The 22171-nt window shown below is 40.3% G+C and overlaps 1 protein-coding gene across 1 annotated transcript in view; it reads left to right on the plus strand.

Moving 5' to 3' along the window:
• The window catches only part of ADARB2 (adenosine deaminase RNA specific B2 (inactive)), a 306546-nt gene that overhangs the window by 157724 nt on the left and 126651 nt on the right, over positions 1-22171 (plus strand). The gene's annotated exons all lie outside the window — the stretch shown is intronic.

Below are 22171 nucleotides of genomic sequence, written 5' to 3' on the forward strand. Positions count from 1 at the left end.
TAAGCATGTATGGATGTTAAAGTGTTGGTATATCACATTTCTGAATAAAAAGATAAATAGTTGTACTGGAGAGCTCCTGCACAGCTTCCCTGGATGCACCAGCACAATCCAATCAGATATTATCTGTTTCATACCCACACTTACTGTCCTATGAGCATCTTGGGCTGATAAGATGCTGAAACAACTGATCCAAAAATATACCATAATCTTTCTCTGCTTTTTTTTTTCTTTCTTTTTTTTTTTTTTTTTTTTTGCCTTTTTTTTTAATGACCTTTAGCTAAGCATTTATTAGTTCACTTTTCAACCTTAGGTTAAAAAAAATCATAGGGGAAAAAATAACATTATTTTTAATCCCGATCCTCTAATTTTTGAGAAATTAAGTTAATCTTCTATTATCACTCTTCAGTTCTGCACATCTCTTTCAGTTTGGTTAATTAGATCTCTGTAATTAAGCAGCATGCAGAATGAGCATTGGAATATTTGAATGAACATACAGAAAGAAAATGCCTTTAATTTTGTCAAAAGTTTCTCTTGCACTGTTCCAGTTCCAAACAGTGGGAAGAAATACCCCTCAGTAGCTAATTTACCATACAGTTAATTTCATCTACTAGTCCCTATGAGGACCAGTCCTGCTTTTCCTACTGATCTGTTCTTACTAATAACTTTGGTGGTAGCAGAAACAAACCCTTTAAATGCAGAGAAGTGGTCATTATAAAAGGGCATTTGGAATAAATACAAATGTGGGGGGAAAAATCTAAATAGAAATAAAATTAAGTCCAACTGCATGGTCAGATTTTATGAGGAGAGTGATAGTCATTCCTTAACTATTTATGTTTATCAATCAAAATATAATGGTGCAGTTCAGAGAAAATACCTGAAAACTTTAAAAACTCAACTATTTCTCTTGGAAAAAAAAGTGAAATTAGGGAAAAGGAGACATGACACTATGTGAAGCTATAATCTTGAGTGGAATTTTCACTTACATCCTTAACATTTTATTGCTGTTAGGTGGTTTATGCCTATCAGCAGGTGGGTATGAAGGTCTTGATTTGCCCATGGGAATTATTTACATTAAATCTTCAGTGTAGATGCACTCTGCTGTTGTTATGGAGAGTTTCAGACAGTCACAGGTGTGTACTAAGGACATAACAGTGAATCTCAAAAGGCACTGATATCTTCTGTGTCTTCCAAACTAAGGCTAGCTAAGGCATTTTGTAATGGTAGCATGTGGAGGAAAGAAAATGGAAAAAGACCTTAGGAATCCTTGTTAATCTAAAGATGTTCCTGGCAGCTGCTTTAGAAATGCTCTGGGTTCTGCCTTGCCATTACAAGCATCTGTATCAGTAGAGCCCAAATTTGCCACTCACAGATGCTGGGTTTGAGAATATCAAGCCATCCAGCAGGACAAGGTTTGGTGCTTCTCACAATCCTCAGTTTTAAATTCTTAATTTCTTCTGTCAACAGCAAGCTTTAGACAGGCTCCCAGCAGACAGTATCCTCTTGGCATGGGAACTGGGAATCACCAGCTCTCGTGTTTCCTGCTTTGGGAAGTGCTGACAGGCTCAGAGCACTGCAGGACAAGCAGCTCCTCTCCTCCATCCCTGTCAGCACTGACACCCCCACACAGCCACACACTGCACAGCCACATCCCCCTGCCCAGACTGGACCTGACCCACTGGGTTTTACAGTCTCAGCTTTCCTCAAGCAAAAGGCCTGAAGGTCATCAGAAACCTTAGCCTGAGCACTTTTCCTGTGGATACAACATTTTTTATTATTTTTATTTTTATCAATTTTTCATTGTTGCTTTTTCAGGATACATCAGGACTATAAGAATTTTGAAAGGAAAATCTTGTTGATGTGGCATGATTTCCAGGCAGATATCATACCTGGAAATCCAACACCATGCATTTTATTGTGGCACGTGCTCGTGAAGCCTCTTCGTGGTAAAACTAAGAAGATTGTATTTTCTCTTGTATAAGGAAAGATTTAACAGGGGAAGGTTCAGTGTCTCTTGAATACCTCAGGCAAACCTTTTCTTTTCACTCTCCTCAAGTTTTTTCCCTTGGCTTTATATCTTTCCCAGCTGCCTGCTTGCACTGCCGTGATGCAAGAGCACTTCTAAAGCCACATCTCTCTAACTTACAGAGGGTGTTGTTTCACCTTCAGGGGTCAGAATAAAGAGAAAGGATAAAGGATCAATATATTTAAAACTTCTCATGGATTGAAGCCCTGGAGCTACACTGCTACAGTAAATAAGTGATAACAGAAAGTCTGTGTGACTTTACCCACTTCCCAGAGCACATATGACATTGTTAGAAAATAAATGGACATGAAGGTTTCTGTGCAGTATCAATTAAATAAAGAGAAGGTCAAACCAAAAAATACTTCCTCCTTTTCATAATGAACTTCCATTTCATAAAATACTAAGTCAATAAATTAGATTGAAACTCTTTGGACTTCTGGTAATTATGTATTACAGATTATCCCATCTATTAATTATCCAGGAAGAGATCCAGTAATATAATAATCAGAACTGAATTATGTTCTTTGGGAGCTGAGTCCCAGTCTTATAAATGAACTCTTTTCCTGAAATTCTGTTTTTTCACTGTTACTGATATATGGATTCAGATCAGCCCTCTGGGAGAGAGGATTGTTATATTTTTAAGAGGCAAAGGAAAGGAAAACTTAAACCACTAATGAAGTGTGTTCCTTTATTCCAGTTTGAGTACCTTATGTGTGAAATGCTTCACTTAAACCCAGATGTTCTATTTTGAATAATTCTCCATGATTGGGTTTTATAACTTGGATGAAATTTCCTTATGGTTATGCTACAATACCTTTTTTTAACTTACAATAAACTGAGGAAGGACAAGTAGCCTCATTAAAAAATACAACCCCAGGAAGGTAAAATGAAGGCATTGTGTATAACTCCCTTAAGAGATCTTCAGATTGTCCCATTAGGGTGAGATAAAATGTTAATACAATCAGTAGAGGGGTTTTCTTCAGCTATCAACAGGAGCTTAACTTTTTGTCAAAAGCCTGAGTTTAGCTGAATCTCTGTGACCTAGAATCCACCATATCTTTTATTTACTAATAAATATGGGAAAGGATTGTTGCTATTTTATTGTTTCAGAATGACAATGGCTTTTTCATTTGAAAACCTAGAAAAGTAATCAAATATTATAGCCACTAGCAACACCAGTCACAGCAAATTAGCATTGTATTTCCTCATCAATGACCTAGTCCTTAAAACATTCCAAATTAACATTTTAAATGCATTTCATTGCTGTTTTTTAAAGTAATAACTAATGAATAAATTCCTGCCAGGTGGTGTCTGATATGCAGCTGGCAAAAAAATATGGAAGCAGCTGCACTTTAACAAGTAGCCTTCTTTTCACCTGCTAACAAGCATCTGTCAGCTGGCTGTATGGATAAGCAGGACGTGGATTTGCTTGTAAATAAACCGTACCTGTGAAAATCCTGTGGTGCAGCTCTTCCCTCTACAGGAGGAAAAAGAAGGGGAAGGACCCCTCCAGGAAATTATTTCAAGAAGTGTTTCAACTGGGATGTAAACTAAACTGGTAACCTAGAACTAACCTAATGTGCTAACCTAACGTGCTAACCTAGAACTTCTACAGACTCTCTATTAAATGGACACCATTTATGTCAAAGCCTTTAAAAGACAGAGGCCATTGGAGAATTTAGAAAAAAGGGGAAAAAGGAAAACAGACAACACAGGTTTTTCTGAGGAGAACTAAGTGCTGTGGTTTAGAGAGAAGAGAAGTTATAGATGTAAAAATGAGAGTGCTTTTAATCATGGCAAAAGCAAAAAACCTTAGGTAGAGAAGAATGGACTTGGTCCTTCCTGGAGACAATGTCAAAGCTTATTCCAGACTGCATATTTTAAGATCTAAAAAATCTGACTTCTAAGTAGATGAAAAATTTCTCAGAAATTATTCAAGGTTGCATGTTTACACAGTAGTTCCTGTTATAAGGTAATTGTGGCCCAAACTCAGATCATCTGCTGCCAGTGTCAGTGTGGTCACCAACCTTCTCCTCTCCCTCTCCTGACAGCCACTGATGTGAGAGAACCCTGAATGCTATTTGACTCCTACTGCTGGCTGCTAGATTAGTTGAGGAATCAAATGTACTCCTAGAAATTGGTTCAGATGCTGCCCTGAGTCCCAGACTTTTGTATATTTTGAGTGGACAGAAGAAATGACTGGAGCAAGGACTGTGCTGTCTCCAAAGGCATTATTGGAGGTTTAGGAAGGCCTGAATGCTGAAGAGAACCCAGAAACTTAGTGTCCACGGGAGGAAAGATTTAAGCCCTTGCTGCTTTTCTTTACCCAACCAAAATCTGAGGAACATCAACTGCAAATGTGTACATCTGGAGAGTCACCATGTGAGATAAAAAGTGGGGGCTGCTGATACAGATTGCCTGCAACAGCACTAACATCACATAAACTCTGCCTGTTCTCCTCACCCCAAATGCCAACGTGCAGTCAGTCACTACTGGCATCAACCTGCTTGGGGAAGTTTCCTTCTCAAACCCCACAGGGAGCAGGCCCAGCCCTGGCTCCCAAGAGTCCCAGGAAGAAATGTCACATTTTTTCAGCCATTCCAGCAGTCTCAGGGCTGCCAGACCTCTCACAGCATGATCTTGGGCAGGGGAGATACTATCAGGCTGTTGAATTAATAAAACCTGTGCCATGGAGAACATGTATAAAACAAGAACAAAACAGAAGAGAAAATTAGCAGGACCACAGAAAGATTCCCTAGTAATTTTCAAGAGTGATAAAGGACTGGGAGAATCTGGCTGTGCTCTTCCTATGGCTGGTGCCACACTGCCATCCTGGCACCACTCTCTGCAGCCCATCTCATTTTTGTACTGTCACTCCAGACACCCTACTAATGAAGTTATGTTTAAAAAGCAAGACAGCAGGTTGCCATCACCTGGTGGTGCTCCAGTGGGAAGCTTTCTGCCTAAGCACAGAATACTTCCATTGCAATTTAGGAAAATACAATCCCATCACAAATACCAAAGCAATCCCTGTGAGTCTCTGCTGAGTGGTATCATCATTAATTGCAAGGAATATTGCAAAAGCTCATGGCTAGCTGATGGAAAAATAGTTACATTCAGTTTTTATTTTATTTAAGGAGCTTTTCTTTCAGTAGATAATGATCAGCTCTGCAAAGATAAAATGCTGTCTGGGTTATTGACAAAAGACAGAGTTGAAGTCAGAAAGCCAGTGTAAGCTTCCTTGTCTTTTTGCATAATAAAATACTCTGTGGCTTCTTCCTTCCTGACAAGCTGCTAGTCAACAAAACAGATGATAATAAAAATATTTAGACTAATAAATAGGAAAAATAGCTAAATGTCCATGTATTCTCACTAACCATGCAACTTTCTCATGATAAATTATATTCAAGCAAAAGTAAATACCAGGTCTTGAAGGTTACTTTAAATAAATAGGTAATTTAAATGCAACAGTAACTTCCTCATTGCTCAGAGTGTTTATTTTTAAAAAGACCGCTTATCAGGAGATGAACTCTCCTCTTTCAGAACATCTGAGGGCACAGATCAAGGTCACTAACTTTTAACAATCTGATCCAAAGTCTGTCCAGCCTTCTCTAAATGTAACCTAAACCAAAGTCTCCCTAAAAATCAATCCCTTTTCGGGGGAAAATCAACTGAGTTTGAGAAGGTAGAAAGTGTCAATTTTTGTATCCAGAATAAAAACTTTTCTAGTCTGCATCCATTGATGCATGGTTGAATTTTCAAAATTCAGGTGGATCATCAGTCTATCAAAACATATTCTAAATGATGGAGATATAGAAGAGATTTTGATAGACTGATGATCCTTATATAAGTTCCATCATCCGTGGTTATTTTCTACCAAAAATGGGAAGGGCAGCCTTCAAGAGGGCATATAATTTCTCTCAGGCTTACATGGGATATAATTACTGTGGGTTTAATCCTACCTGCTTACCCAGGACATGACAGGACTTTATTTTCTTGTATTAAACAATGTTTTCTATAGACATAGATCAGTAGACAAATGTACACACACACACACAGAGCATCGTGCAACTTCTTATGTGAGAGCCAAGGCAGTTTTGCCATTGGTTGAGCAGGCTAACATATTCATCCATCATCTTTTGAAACACCTTGTTAAAACCATTGTGGGAATGGAGTAACAAAAGTGTATAAATGAGGTTTGCTGTCTTGTGGAGGCACCAGTCTGAGCTAAGTCTCCATTCTCCAGCCAGGGGAAGCCTTTTTCTTTTATCTCAGCTCTCCTTTGTCTTTTTTTTTTTTCTATTAGAAACAGATCTGTGTTCAGTAGTACAGTATATTTGCTATTCACATGCTCATTTGCAATCACTTATCAGCTCAAGCAGCTCAGCAAGCTATAGGCACAGTTTATCTGAAGCTTATTAGCAAAACACGGTGCTGATACCCTGATAAGGCCTCGCAGGAATTTTTTAGCTCTCCCAGGTATATTTTCTTAGCTCTCCCAGTCTCAGAGTCATCAGAGCTGAGCAGGAGGAAGGAGAGGAGAGCCATCCTTTGGATGCAGGAGTGGAGCAGGGAAGGCTTCATCCTTTGCTGTGGCACCTTGCAGTGTCCCTCGAGACAGATGGAGACTTGAGGTAAAGCCTCACAAGTTAAAGGTGGCCTTACCAGCCTCAGTCTTGCACTGGCAGGGTTCTCCCCTCAGTATTTCAGCATTAGAGAACAAGCAAGGTGATGGATCATCCTCTCAGGTGGAGCAGGATCCTGCAGGGACCAGCTGGTATTTGCAGCATGCTCTTTTGACCCAGCAACATCATCTTACAGGAGTGCAACACTTGGGTCATGCTTGGCCTTTTCTCATGGTTAGAACTTCAGAGGTAACATTAAATTTTCATCAGACACTTCAAGGAGGTGCCATTTGTACCTTAGCAAGTCTGAATTACCACATCTATGGCAGGTCAGACTCTTTGGGGTCATTTGCAAAGGAAATGGGAGCTTCTTTTCCAATGCAAGTTCACTTTGGTTTTTGTTTAACCAGATATTCCAGAATCCAGAGGCTTCCTGGGTTGTTTTGTTTAGAGATGGTATTATCAATGGCTCAGGGTATGCACCACTTGCTTGATGTTATTTTAATTGTTATTTCAATTGTGGAGGACTCTGCCATTCCCCACACAGCCTGTGGATGATAACAGCTGCTTTATCTGGGTTTTTTTTTTCCTCTTTTTAAGCATTTTAAGCTTTTAAAGCTTTTTAAGCTCAGTAAAAACAGAGGTTAAACCCTAGTTTAAACATTACTTATGTTACCAACAGAAGCTTCATTATTATTTATGAACTTATAGCTCTACAACTTCACCTCAGATAATAATTCAAGATCTTGGATAGGTTTCCTAATGCTGTTTTTATATAATTTATTGCAGTCCTGATATTATTTTACTATTAAAATATAATATTACTCCCTATTTCGATTATAATGATTTATATTTCTGTTTATAAAGGTGCCTGTCTGAGTAAGACTTGGAAAGACATGAGCAGAGGAACAAAGTGTTTTATAGTTTCATAATAATATCAGGAGTTTACTCCATGGAAAATCAGTAGACTTTCCTTTAAGGAGATTTTATGGTTAATGGTTTGCAAGAGTGCTGTTGATGTAGCCAGTTTTTATTCCCCTGGTGTTCCAGAAGATGAAATAAGAATCAGCAGATGTCATTTCAACTCTTTTGAAGGAATTCACAACTCCTTCAAGCTCTTGTCTGCTACAGATTACTTCTGTGCCCAGGTAGATTATCAGCTACTCAGTTTTGTGCTGAAGTTTCTCACTCTGTGCTGGGTTAGGAACTGGCTGCATGGCAGGACCAGAGGGTGGTGGTGAAGGTTCTGCATCCAGCTGGTGGCCAGGCACCAGGGGTGTCCCTCAGGGGTCTGTGCTGGGGCCAGCTCTGTTCGATATTTTATTGATGACATGGATGAGGGGATTGAGTCTTGCATTACTAAATTTGTGGACAACACTAAGCTGGGAGCATGTGTAAATGTGTTGGAAGGTAGGAGGGCTCTGCAGAGAGACCTGGAAGGGTTGGATGAGTTGGCAGAGTCCAATGGGATGAAGTTTAATAAGTCCAAATGCCCAGTCCTGCATTTTGGCCATAAGAATCCCCTGCAATGTTATAGACTAGGGACGGTGTGGCTGGACAGTGCCCAGGCAGAAAGGGACCTGGGGGTACTGCTGACAGCAGCTGGACATGGGCCAGCAGTGTGCCCTGGTGGGCAAGGAGGCCAATGGCTCCTGGCCTGTGTCAGGAATGGTGTGGCCAGCAGGAGCAGGGAGGTTGTTCTGCCCCTGTACTCAGCATTGGTGAGGCCACACCTCGAGTGCTGTGTCCAGCTCTGTCCCCTCAGTTCAGGAAGGACATTGAGTGCTGTGTCCAGCTCTGGCCCCTCAGTTTAGGAAGGACATTGAGTGCTGTGTCCAGCCCTGTCCCCTCAGTTCAGGAAGGACATTGAGTGCTGTGTCCAGCTCTGTCCCCTCAGCTCAGGAAGGACATTGAGTGCTGTGTCCAGCTCTGTCCCTCAGTTTAGGATGGACATTGAGTGCTGTGTCCAGCTGTGTCCCCTCAGCTCAGGAAGGACATTGAGTGCTGTGTCCAGTTCTGTCCCCTCAGTTCAGGAAGGACATTGAGATGCTTGAGCACATCCAGAGGTGGCAACAAGGCTGGAGAGGGGCTTTAAACACAAACCCTGTGAGGAATGGCTGAGGGAGCTGTTTAGCCTGGAGAAAAGGAGAGTCAGAGGTGACCTCATCACTCTCTACAACTTCCTGCAAGGTGATTGTGGTCAAGTGAGGTTGTTCTCTTTCTCTGGGCAGCAACTGACAGAACAGTTGAGGACACAGTTAACCTGTGCCAAAGGAAATAGATATAAGTTGGATATTGGGAAAAAGGTTTTTAGGGAAAGAGTGATAAAGTACTGGAATGGTCTGCCTGGGGAGGTGGTGCAGTCACCATCCCTGGATGTGTTTAAAAAAGACTGGATGTGGCACTCAGTGCCATGGTTTAATTGAGGTGTTAGGGCTGGGTTGGACTCGATGATCTTGAAGGTCTCTTCCAACCCAGGGATTCTTTGCTTCTGTGACTCTGTGATTCTGTATGTGGCATACAGAGCTCCTGCCTTTCATCTGCAGGCTTGGCTCTGAATTTGGGCACAACAGGTAAGTCCCACGTACCCTACACAGTCTGACTAGCCTTGGCTGAGAGCACTGCTTCAGCTGAGCTTTACAAAAACTGCACACAAATTTGTCTCAAAACTGCCTTTTGCAGTTTGTCCATGCTGAAAGCTGAAAGGTGGTACATCATTTTACCCCAGTTTTTTAGTCTGAGCATTCAGACTGCTACCAACCCTCCTTTGTGCCTTGTGTGATTTTATTCAGCAGTATATTCTTTCCTCTGTCTGCAGTTAAGGATTTGTGGCAGCTGCTGGAGAGGTAGTGCTCCAGCATGAGCATTTTTTGCAACCTGTCCAGCAAAGCACCCCTAGTCTGTCAGGAAATGTGTGTTTGTATTCAGAAAAGTGCATCCACCATTTCTGGCTCTTTTCAACACGAGGAGTTCTGCTAAAACATTTCAGGAGGATCTTCTCATCTGCTGTGTCAGTGGAACTTTTTCTCTTTCTGTCAAGGTTCTGGCACTGATACAATAAATATCCAGGCCCAGATGGGCCAGAAAGCTGTGGATGGGAGATGTCTGTGAAATCTGCAGGACCACCTCTTTGGGCACAGCTCGTGCCAGTGCTGTGTCTGGAGGAGTTGCTGCTCCTCATCAGGAGGACATGGTCCAGTATTTCCTCTGAAGGCAAACAGAGAGACAGTGATGTCCTGCATAAAAAGAACTGCTCTGATAATTAAGTCAAACCACTAAGTCATTTTAAGATTTCTTGTGTTTTTCTCTCATGGAAGGAAACACTCACAGAAATCAAATGAAAAAGAAAAAACTTACAGGACAGAGTGTGCAGAGCTCTGAGAGGCCTCTGTCACTGCCCCATATGATACTACCATGTAAGATCTGGTCAGAGATGTATCCAGTTAATTAATAACCCCTTCAGCTTCTTAATCATACAAATAACAATTCTGTCAGCTGCATGTGGAAGGCAAATTAAATTTTCACTGTCCATGTCTCTGAGATCCAAGTCCTCCACAATTTGTAATGCACATTTCTTAATTATGTAGTGGTTTTTGAACATGAGCCCAATCACTTTTTGCAATCTAGGGCACCTGGAAGCCTTCCTAGTGGAGTTTCTGCTCTGTAGAGTTTGCCAGAGTGCCTCAAAATGTCCTGCTAGCGACCCAGATGACTTCTGACCTGTAACAGGATGAGCACCTCCTGCCATTTGCCCTACTTTGCAGTGGAAGGGAAGGCAAGGCACTTTCCTCAATGATGGGAGGGAAGTAAAGGCACTTTCCTCAGCTGTGGCAAAATTACACTGATCAGAACTTGAGGATAAGGATAAGAAGTCCAAGACAGACACTCATCATCATCATCTCAGCTTCTGTTTAGATTGAGATGCTTCTTCAAATTCAGATGATATGAATGTAAATGAGGATTTATTATCTGACATGTCTTATAAAATTAAGAATCATATAATAACAGTAAATTACAAGCAGCAGCCTCTCCTAAAATTACCCATCTCATTTTACAGTAGTACTAACTTGCTCTGCATGTGCCCTTTTAAGTAACTGGGAAAAAAAACCCTCATTAAAGTAGTTTATTGTAAGAGATATAATAGGATCCATACTACGAAAAGCAAATAATATAAACTGTGCACAAAAAGGGAGGGATGTCATTTTACATCCTTCTGAATTTCTATAAACACAGAGTCCCTCCCCTACACATTTGGAAAAAGTGATGTAGGGGATGGATATTATTAACTGGTCTATAACAAATGGAACCAGGTAACAAGGATGCAGACCCATGCTTGTCTGCTAGGCTTGACAGTGTGTGTGTAGCAGTGATTCAACTGACACCACCAAGTAATCTTAAAACCAGGTTGTCACACCACGCAGAGAGTTTTATTCTTTGAAGCTCTGTATAGATGGACCATATGTAACACCTGCCCTATTCAGCATTTTGCAGTATTTGGATTGTGTTCACAGCAATAAAAAAACTTTTATTATTTCAGTGCATCATATTTTGTTAATACTATGCCTAAAGTATATTGAATATTGACCCTAAAATACCATGGTTCAATATATACTGTGCTAGAATACATCTTGTTACAGAAATATCTGATTAGAGACACATTTTGTTTGGAATTTGTATCTCATTTATCTTTTTTGATTTTTTTTTCTTATTCAGGCAATAAAAGGAGAAAATTGCATCTTAGTACACTGGTATAATAACATTTTATCTTAGAAATAGCCTGACCTTATTCCAACAACTAGCTTTTACATGGAGATATTATGATTTTAAATTCAGGTCTCCAGGTGAAAGTGAAAAGAGTGATTTAGATAAAATTAGATTGTTAATTTAAAATGGCAGCTAGGAATCTAAAGTTTGTTTAAGTTATGTTTCTCTCCCACCATTCAGCTGCTTTCAAGCCAAAATAGACGTTGCTGTGAGCAGGGAAGGAATCCTTTTATAATATTGATCCTGCAGTAACAATTGATACATCCCAGACCGTTATGTTGTACAGACATATTCTAAACCCAGCAGTTTGATAATACTGGAAAGGTTTTGTCATTTGTTTAAAGCAGGGCTGTTCTCTGAGGTTGCTGTTGGAAGCAGACCATGCTGTGCTCATGTGCAGCAGTTAGGATGGCTCCCTGATTTCCCCGAGCTGATGATGCTACTAACGGCCTGTATCCCATTTTAGCTTTTCTTACTATATATGAGCATGAATTTCATGAATTTCAAACTGCCCCACTGCAGAAAAACCTCAGGTCATTTGTTTAACTGCATGAATTCTCCTCCCAGGAGAAAAATGGGATCCAGCCATGAATCCTGTGCCTGCCCCATGAGAGAAGTCACACTCAGCCATCAGCCATCCCTGCTTCACTTCTTTTGCACAAAGTGTTTCCTTTGAAACAAGAAAGGAAAGAAGTGGTGTCCAAGAATTAGTGGATTTTCCTCCCAATTCAGTCTCTGTCTCCTGGTCCTGAGCAGTACTAGAAGACACAATGGCACCATCCTGCACAAAGTAGCAATCAGATGGTTAGTGCCCTAGCCTGTACCTCGATTTTTGGTAGTACATTCTGTTGTGGAAGAATTTTAGGCATTAGGGAGTATTAACATACTTCAGGTTCAGGTATTTATTTAGATGTCTATTGGTCCCAGCAGTCCATATCTAACTTGTATTCAAGATCCTGTGGTTCATGGTTCTTCCCTGATGGCCAAGCCATGTAAAAGTTTATGAGTCTGTGCAACCTTTGCTTCAGCATAGCTGGATCTTTTTGAGCAAAATCTATTTATGATTTGAGATAAAAAAGCATCTGCCTTGTATCCATCACAGCAACATTTATTCTGTAAGTATGTAGTCTCAGAAAACTTTCTCCTCCCTTCTCTTCAGAGAGCCATACTCCACCAGCAGTATCCACCTCTGGTTTACTGCTGGAGCTCAGTTCAATAAGATTTTGACTGCACATTAGCAACAGTGGAACTGTTAGGACAGACACTTCCTTAAAAATTGATGTGGGCTCCAGGTATGGGACTTGCACTCATTCCATACAAAGACAGATTTTGCTCTGTGTGTGTGTGTGCTTGTTGGAATTTACAAAGTGTGGTTTGTGCGTGGACAAAACCAGTCTTGGTGAAAAGCTGCGTGAGCCATCCTTGGGAGAGTTCATCCAATTTTATTGCATAATAACCCTTTGGGAGCCATGATCATACAAAGGTACATAACATTGTGGCCTTCAAGTTCTAATTTGACAGAAAAACTACAACTGGGAGGGGTTTTTTTAATCACATAAAAAGTAAATATAAATAAATACTTTCAGCAAAACTAAATGTTTTTCCCTTCAAAATATGTTTGGGGGTTTTAAGGTACATCCTAAGCCTAGTTTTACTGACACTTAGATACCATTTCATAAAAGTAGAAAGTGGAGACTTTTCATTTGTCAGTTTATGCAGAAAAGATCCTTTTCAGGTACATAACTTTATTTTTAGCATCTCTTATAGCAGACAGTTGAGTAGTTTATTCATGTGAATACAGAGCATTAAATCCTGCAAATGTATTTATCCAAATATGTAATTACCTTATTTTCCATTTTTTTCTCAAATTTCATGGATGCAGATATGATGAGATTAATATAAAATATTATGTAGCAAGAAATATGGAGCTGGATGTGGAACGTCTTCTTAAGGAATCTTCTCCTTGAAGGAGTATGTAGTCAGTAATAAATCAACATGCTGCAGGGCTACTTGAAGCAACTGCATTTCCATCCCAGAATATAGAACCTTTTTATTTAAATGAAATAGCTGATTTAAAGGAAGAATATAAAACTTGAAATGACACTTAAGTCATCCCATCCCCAGGGAAATTTAGATGTACCTGGATGCATTAAGAGTTCCAGCACTGATTTTTCACCCCCTCAAAGCCATTGCAATTTAAGATATACAGTCTTTGAAGCTGCAAATGAAGTGTTACTTCTCACCAGCATACCTGTCTTGACAGATGGTAAAAGCCTGTCCACACTGTTGTCAATAACAAATTTCATGTCAGCTCTGATATGGACAATGTTCCCTTGTGGCTGCTCTAATAAGAACCTTAAACCTTTAAAATTTAACCATTTCCATAAAGACCAAAGCAAAATTGCCCAGGCATGGATGTGGCACTCCCAAAGAAGCACATGGAATTCATAGGAGAATAAGTTTAGGTGTGTTACATTCCATGTAAGAAATCACAGGATCAGCCCCCAGGTTCAGAGATACAACTTAGGAAATGTGATAGCAACATGTACCTTCCTCTGAAGACTGTCATCCATGTTGCACTTGTTAATAGAAGAGGCCAAGTGTTACCCACTGTGGCTTATTTTTCACCTGCCTTTATCAAATGGTAAATGGGATTGCAAATACCAGCCCTAGGTAGCTTGTAGGTGATCTCTGAAGCAGGAAGAAAAACCTTAAACTTTAGGAACACATAAAGCTTCTCCCAAAATAGGTCTCATGCTTGTTTTAAAAGTAGAGATCATTATTATGAAAGTTGCCGGTGGCTTCTTGTTGTGTCCTGGTGCTGCCAACCTTCAGGAAATTTATGGGCGTTTCATAAAGGTAAGTGACTTCAGCAGAACAGCTCATATTTGCATAAAAGCATTCCTTCCATTCCTAAAAGATGCTGAGAGTTTTTCAGGATTTATATAAACTGCCATAAACTGATGTTAGGTCAAAAGAGATTCTGATTGGTGCAGTGAACTTAACATTTGTTCCTGGCTTTCCATGGTTAATAAATCATTGCAGCCAGTTCAGCTGGCATTGATCTGGTCAACAGGACACATGCACCCGTGAAAGGAGACCCATGAGCTGAGTGAAAACCCCCTGGCCACTGCCTAGAGCCTTTCTGGATGGCCATGCCAGGGGAGGCAGGCAGAGCCAGCCTCTGCATCCCTTCTTGCTGATGTGTAGGGCTGCCTCTTGCAGTGTGCATTCAAATGCTGCTTCAGGGTAAAGCTGGGAGTGACATTCAGGATGTAATCCCTTCAGAGGTCAGGCTCGACAGTTATGGATCGATTCTTGTTACTGTACACTCCCCACTCATCTCCCAGATCTCCCATCTCTTGCTTGGCGTAAAGGAATGAAGGTGGGGGTGAAGTAGGAAACTGCAGAATTGTGGCATTTTTGAAAAGAAAATAAAAATCCGACATTGAGTTCTCCCATCATGCACCTGTTTCAGTCTGTGGTACTTTTGACTTTCTATATTGACTGAAAACTGACAGAAGCAAAGGGCATGGTCATTTCCATAGGTGTTATAGTCCTTTTTCACAGCCAGCAGAGATTATAAAAAAAAACTAACACACATAGTACCACCAGAATTAATCCCTGCAGGAATAAAGGGTTTTCAGAAATCTCTGTCACATCAATTTTACACTAAGGCAAACAAGAGCAGACAAGTAAGGAATTTTCAAATAAAGTTTTATTTGTTTGACCCTGATGGAGTCAGTGTATGACACAGGGGGAAAAGAATCTGCCCAGACTTGCAATGTCCTATGAAGTTTAAATCAAGTGATTCTAAAATTGGGTTGCCTTTCAGGTGCCTGGCTTGTGCTGTCTAGCTTTGGCTTTGATTGTAAGCAGAATCAGTCAAATTCTCTCTAAATTGACTCTGATTTTCTGTTTCACTGAATGTAAAACATACAGAAAGTCTCTTGGTAAAAGCTCTTCTCATCAGATTTCCTCTAAGTCTTTGCAGTTCTTCAGAAATGGGATTTGTAATAGAAAGACCTTCAGAGTAAAGAGTGAAGGAGAAAAGTGAAGTTTCTGAGTTCCTGGGGTTCCAGCTGCTCCACTGGGGTTCTCAGATGAGATAAGAATTTATTTCTGGTGTATATCCCTGCTGAAAACCTGGGAAAATATAATCTTCCTACGTGAAGATCTATCTCTTTTAAATTAGTGGATAGAAACCAGAGAGGCAAGTAAAAACACTCCTGCACATCTTACAGCCTTGAGCAGTTCTTCTCTATTAGCTGTCTGCTAAAACCTCTGACTCAGACCCACAATGCTTTTTATAGGCACCTTCTGCTGCTGCTTGAACCAGCTTTAGTTTTGGAGCCTCTATCCATGGACATACCCAAAACCCAACTGGTTGTGGTCCTGGACAGCCTACTGTGCCTGCCCCTGCTTGAGCAGGGGAGCTGGGCTAGACAGTCACCAGAGATCCCCATCAACCCCATCCAATCTGTAGTGAATCCTGCCAGTGCAAAGCTGATTTTCAGTCCAAGACCAAAAAGCAAGGCACTCAGTTTTAAATGTCAGGGTGGAAGAGGAAATAGTCAAAGCAGTTGGTTTGTTTTGAGTGTTACAAGAAATTAATTTTTATGTGAATGCAAGGTGCATCACCATCCTGCTGCTCTCCACAGCCGCTACACGTTCATTGCAACCATTTTTTAGAACATAATCTCATTTAGTGCACGCCACACCTCTGTGTTTAAGCAGCCATCTGAAAAGCCTAAATTGTGTGAGAGCACTTCATTATCAAATTATACTTTATGTGAAACCAGCTACATTATGGGCTGTTTAGTCCTCAAATTATTCAGCTCAAAATGTGCTTTGCAGTCATGAAAGGCTGTCTTAATTTTTAAGGATTCCCTCAGCATATCTATTCTAGTTTACAAACCTGCTTGATTTACGGGATTTTTTCCATAGCAAGCTAAATGTCTGGCATACCCTAGAGACATGAAATGGATTTCAGAACACAAGACACACTGGCAGTGTTCTCACACACTATAATCTAGGTGTTGGCAGGAGTAGGGAACATCCTCTTCCATCACATCCAAATGCCAGTTCTGGGCCCAGTACATTCAGTGTTCAGCCACAGTGGGGGGACCTTCTTGCAAATAGGCATAGTCAGGATGATGCATCTTTAGTTTCATTAGCTGTCACTCAACTCTCTCCTGATTTTGGTTTAAATCTTTCATATATAATTCAGTAATAAGCAGAGAGAAAAAATAAGGACAATTACAGAGTACTCTGGATCACAACACATTATCAATTTTAGGCAGAACTCGTGTGGAACTCGTGTTCAAAGCTTAGGAGCTCAACTTAGGCACTCAGAGTATTGTGAAGAGCTAGCAAACAGCTGGGAAACATCAAAAATTATGTTATTATTGTTCCCACAAAGATAAGGTGCTGCTTGTTCCTTTACTAGTACTGGAGAAACAAGGTATGGCTTGTTACTCAGATCAGCAGTTTCAAAGGGTTATATGTCATTAAGTAGAAAAGTATTTTCATTATTTTGAAATGGCTGGCATTAAGTGCAAGTTATATTGCTACATTGCAGATAATTCAGATTAATTATAAGAATGCATGAATACTTAATTAACTACAAGCAGTTCAGTCCAGTATTTCTGGAAATTATATGCCCATGGAATGGTCATGGGAATCTTTCTACTGTGTTTCATAGGCTTTCTTATACTTCTGAAAGTTCTTTATAGCTATCACTCAACCATTAAGAGAATATGAAATTCACACCTTCAATCAGATCTGCACTCTCATGCCAGAACAGCTCTTGACTGATGAAAAATGGCTTAAATTAGCCACACAATCAGAATTTAATGCAATAAGGCCTTTACAATAAAAAAGTACAACAATAAGACTAGAAAAGAAATGACATCCAACATTTTGATTCATTGGCAAAGAGATGAGGTAAAATAAACATAACAAATCATAAATCACAGGGCTGTCTTTCAAGAAGATGATCAGCATGAAAAACTATGGGAAAAAGCATTCTCAATCTTTATTGATTAACCCATATAAACACCAAGGTTCCTCTAGGAACTTTACTTTTCCCTGACAAACCAATGTATTTATGGTCTAGTTCCTGACATAAAAGATGTAGCATCCAAAGGCGATTGTTAAGATCACCCCATGTACACCAGCAGCATGTGCTTTTTCTGCCCCCTGCATCACTCCTGTCCAGTCAAAGAAAACTCAGCCAGCTGTAGAAACAGATTGGAAATGTGCACACGGACAGCCAGGACAAACAAACTGTCGGTTGCTCAAGCGATTTGGTTTCTTCTTGCAAGCACAAAATGTCTGAGGAGAGATTGCACTGAAATTTCCACTTACAAAATGGAAAAAAAAAAACAACAAAAAACACTGATGATCCTTGAACAGCTGCTGGTTCCTACCAGTTATTCCCCAGTGGCCAGCAGTCGCAATTTGTGACTAGTCTTGTCTTCAGCCATCTCAGGGCAACCAAAATACGACAGGATGACAGATAGTCCTTTCAATAGATACTGACAAACAAATTAGTGCAAAGATGCTTTTCATAGCATACCAGATGTGTTGAGTTCTATCATATGGAACAAGGAATGAAAAACTGTCTACATCCCATCTGTGCTTTTTCAGTAATCAGTGATGCACTTGTTGTGGAGTATAAGGTACAGTAAACATTTGGACGGGGTTTTACGTGTGAAATAAATAGAAAACGCCAGGTCTTGGCCTCATCATCGTTGTCTAAAGCTTTTATATTAGCAAGAATACCTTAAATGCCTGGGAGAGGGATGTCCAGGAGTTAGAGTATTGTCCTGGTGATTAATTGAAAAATTATGCAAATACCAAGAGAAAGGTTTATGCAAATGAGAATAGACTGCAAAAATGCACTTTGCTTCCAATCGCACACAGGGCTTCCAGCCTGTCATAATAAGCAATAGGTTAAAGAATTGCCGTTTGGATTTACATCATTTCCTCTCTTGGGGCTTATCTGTCCTCAGACTGTTAACCCAGATTTAATTCAAAGTGGCTGCAATTGCAGCTGCAAGAGCAGCGTTAAAATGGAAACAATGAAAAGTGAGTGCTCTTGGCGGGTGATTGAAAGGCCCAGGGCATGGCAGCACACGCATTTCTAGCTCACTGTAAATGAAACCAATATCTCTCAGGAAAAAGGCCCTTTGTGAGGGTTGTCCTTCCATTCAGAACAAAAAGCCTCTGGCCCAGAGTAGGAGCAGGGCGGCAGGGGAAGAAGTGCAATAGCATATGCCAAATATCTATAATGAGAGAGCATAAATAAAAGGAGCAGGAGGTCTGGTCCAGATCCTCAGTGCAGGGCTGAGCTTTACCAGCTTTTACCTTAGATTGAAAGGCTGTGTGTTTCCTTACAGTTTCCTACCAGAAAATAATTTCCTAACAGCTTTCTACTCAGGGATGCACTTTTGACTCACAGTGTCACCATCCTGTGTCCTGACCAGCCCTGGTCCCCTGGGCCTCATGTGGAGATGTGAGAATGGAGCCACCCTGGCCCACATCCCATCCCAGATGATCCTGGCTTCAGGACCCCTCTCTGATCAGCACTGAGGGTTGCACTGCAGCCTCTTGTCCTGCTCTGCCCATGCCCACATCCCATCCCAGATGATCCTGGCTTCAGGATCCCCACTCTGATCAGCACTGAGGGTTGCACTGCAGCCCCTTGTCCTGCTCTGCCCATGCCCACATCCCATCCCAGATGATCCTGGCTTCAGGATCCCCACTCTGATCAGCACTGAGGGTTGCACTGCAGCCCCTTGTCCTGCCTCTGCCCATGCCCAGGCACCCCAGGAGGCAGCTGTGCTCAGGGGACATGCAGCCAAGTCCCTGTGGCTCTTTGTCACCCTCTTTGCAGAAGTCCAGGACACCAGAGGACCTCGTCTCTCTCTGCTTATCTCGCCTGTGGCTGCTGATGCACATTCACCCTTCTCTCTGCAGCCAAGCTCAGCTCTGCAGACATCCAAGCTCTCACCTCTCTCCTACCATAAGGCTCAGTCTCCCTTTCTTGTCACTGCCCTCCCTCCCTCCTTCTGCTCTGTTGCACAAGCCCCTTATTATTGCATGAGAAATATTCCCTGAAAAATCCATTTTGCTTTCTCCTTCCTTTTGGGTTGGTTAGACATTTATTAATCCACCTCCTTTTCATAAAATAGCCACAGCCATAATAATAAAGTCAAAATATGATTTCCCCATAATATAGTATAATCTCTCCCTTTTCTTTATTCCTTGCAGATGGCACACCTCTTAGCATAAACAGCATGTTAGCATACTGATTCCAGATGCATAAAATACGTACAAATCTTCACATTTTCTCTCTCCCCTGAATGAGTGTGTGTATATATATTATCCTTGCCATTTAATTTTCCCAGCTTTTCATTTTGATTTCTCTTTTAGGACAACACAGACTTGTCATAATCCATATGAGATTTTATTCTTCATCATACAAAAATGTTGCTTGAAGGCCAGTTTTTACTTGGCATTAAGAGACTGAAGATCAGCCTAAAACAGAGTATTATAAACCTCTTATAACAAAATCCCTTCAGTTGTAAATGTGTTGTCTCAATAATTAGATAAATATACCAGACCACTTGTTACCAGACTAGCACAGGAACTAATTACATTATTTCCTGTAACTGCATTTATGCACCAATTCACCAGCAAAGAGGAGGTTCCAGAATCTATCTTCTTCTGAGGTTGTTGTAAATAGCTCTAGTTCTAAAAAGGGGTTACAATAAAAGCCCTCTTAGAATTAAAAGGCATTTAAACAAAAGAATCTAAGAGTGTGCTGTGAGGACTGAAGGATAAACTGGATGTATTTTGCATTGGTAGGTGAGGGGGTATAAAATTCTCATTTGATCATTTACAAAAAGCTTCTGACTTGATTGTGAAATGTTTTCTCTTGTGCTTAAATTTCATGCCACAGATTATTAAAAATTGACTTTGTGGTATTTATTTTACTTATCTATCCCAGCCAGGCTGTGCTTAACCATAGATTTTGTGAATTATTAAATTTTAAAAGCAATTTCTGTTGGATTTTACACTCCAGTTCTGTCTGGAGGGATGTACACCTCCAGTTCTATCCCTGAAGCTGAAGTGCTTTGATTCATCTTTAATCTGAACAGTCTTAAAAGTGCATGTTCCAAGTAGTAAGACATGATAATAGTCTCCAGTGTAATGCTTAACTAACTGCTTGTTAGTTTTAACATTTAACATACCATGAAAAATAACTAGTTTCCATAGGTTATCTGAGCCATAACAATGCTCAGCATAATTCATTCAGTCAGATAACAAGAACTATTTTCAAACATAATGAGGAGCTAATAAAGGTCACTGTGCCCACAAACACATATATATCACCACTAATTTAACACTACCAGTGCTGAATGGGTGCATTTCAAGTGCAAATTTCTTCAGCTGAAACTGCTAGAAGAAGGAAGGCGACTGAATAAATCTTCAGTATTTAAATTAAAGTTAGGCCCAAGTGGCAAGACTTAAATTTAAGTGAGGAATCAGACTGGTATTAGAACCAGACTTGATTTTGACTAAGAAGCCTGAATTACACAGGTGTGAGGTCTAAAGTTTAAAATAAGGTTTGCATTTTGCCTAAAGTTTGAAGCTGAAATCCATTTCTTGTGTTCAAGTTAAGGGCAAAGATCAGGGGTTTGAATGTAAGTTTTGGTGCTTCCCTTTTAGTTTATATAAATTGATTTCCAGAAAAATATCAACCATTTTTCAGGACACTGTCAGACGCTTCCTATAAACTGAGCCCCTGTATGAAGGTGGGAAATCTGAGATGCTAGTGTTGAGATTGAGAACTGTTTTTAAAATTTGTTCTATCACTGCACAGAGGACAACAGCAGCAAATCTCTTCAGTGCTGTGTTCATGGAATGCAAACACAAATATGAGATTTACTTGGGGTTTTTTAAAGTGTTTCCTAAGTCATACAGGTGCAGCAACAGAAACAAGAGACATCTAATATGTAACAAATAGACAGCATAAAAAAGTTGCTAAATGGATCAGAAGCAAAAATACTAGAATATATTTCATGTACAAACCTCTGTTCTAGCTAGGTCCATAAAAACAAACTAAAATGCTAAAGCCTGGAGGTGCTCCATATTCTAATGCATGCCAGATTTCAAGGTGAAATTGTTTTAATTATACAGAGCATTGGCGAGATTAGTACATTCAGTGTTGGCCTCACCGGATTTTGTTTGTTCGTTTTCTGGGTGATTGCAAAATTGATGCAATTATTTACATCAGGATTTTTTATTTTAATGCTTTTTTGTGTGCCACAGAGCAAACAATAAATCCCCATCGTCCTCCTGAGCAACCTGTCAGAACAGGGCAGCAGTAAGAAATAGGGAAGAATGGAAGGAAGCCTTTCTTTTCCTGGCTCTAAATTGTTTTGGGAGAAGGTATGATATTTTTTGCTCTTTCAATAATAGTGTAGAGCAGACCTGCAAAAAGAAAATCATCCTTGTGAGCCAGTAAATCCTATTCTTTAGATGGGCTTATAGGCAATATCTGGGGTAGTTGTGCATCTTAAATCACAATGCGATTTCTTTCTAAACATATATTCTGTGCTATTCCTTATAAAGCCACTTTTCGTCTAGATCTACCTCCCTCCATATCTCTCTGCTTGATTTGTTTTCTACAAGCCTCACCATAATGATTTCAAAAACCTGTGAGTCTTCTAAGCCTTATATGAAGATT

The sequence above is a fragment of the Prinia subflava genome, chromosome 1 (assembly GCF_021018805.1).
Source record: "Prinia subflava isolate CZ2003 ecotype Zambia chromosome 1, Cam_Psub_1.2, whole genome shotgun sequence".
Classification (NCBI taxonomy): Eukaryota; Metazoa; Chordata; class Aves; order Passeriformes; family Cisticolidae; genus Prinia; species Prinia subflava.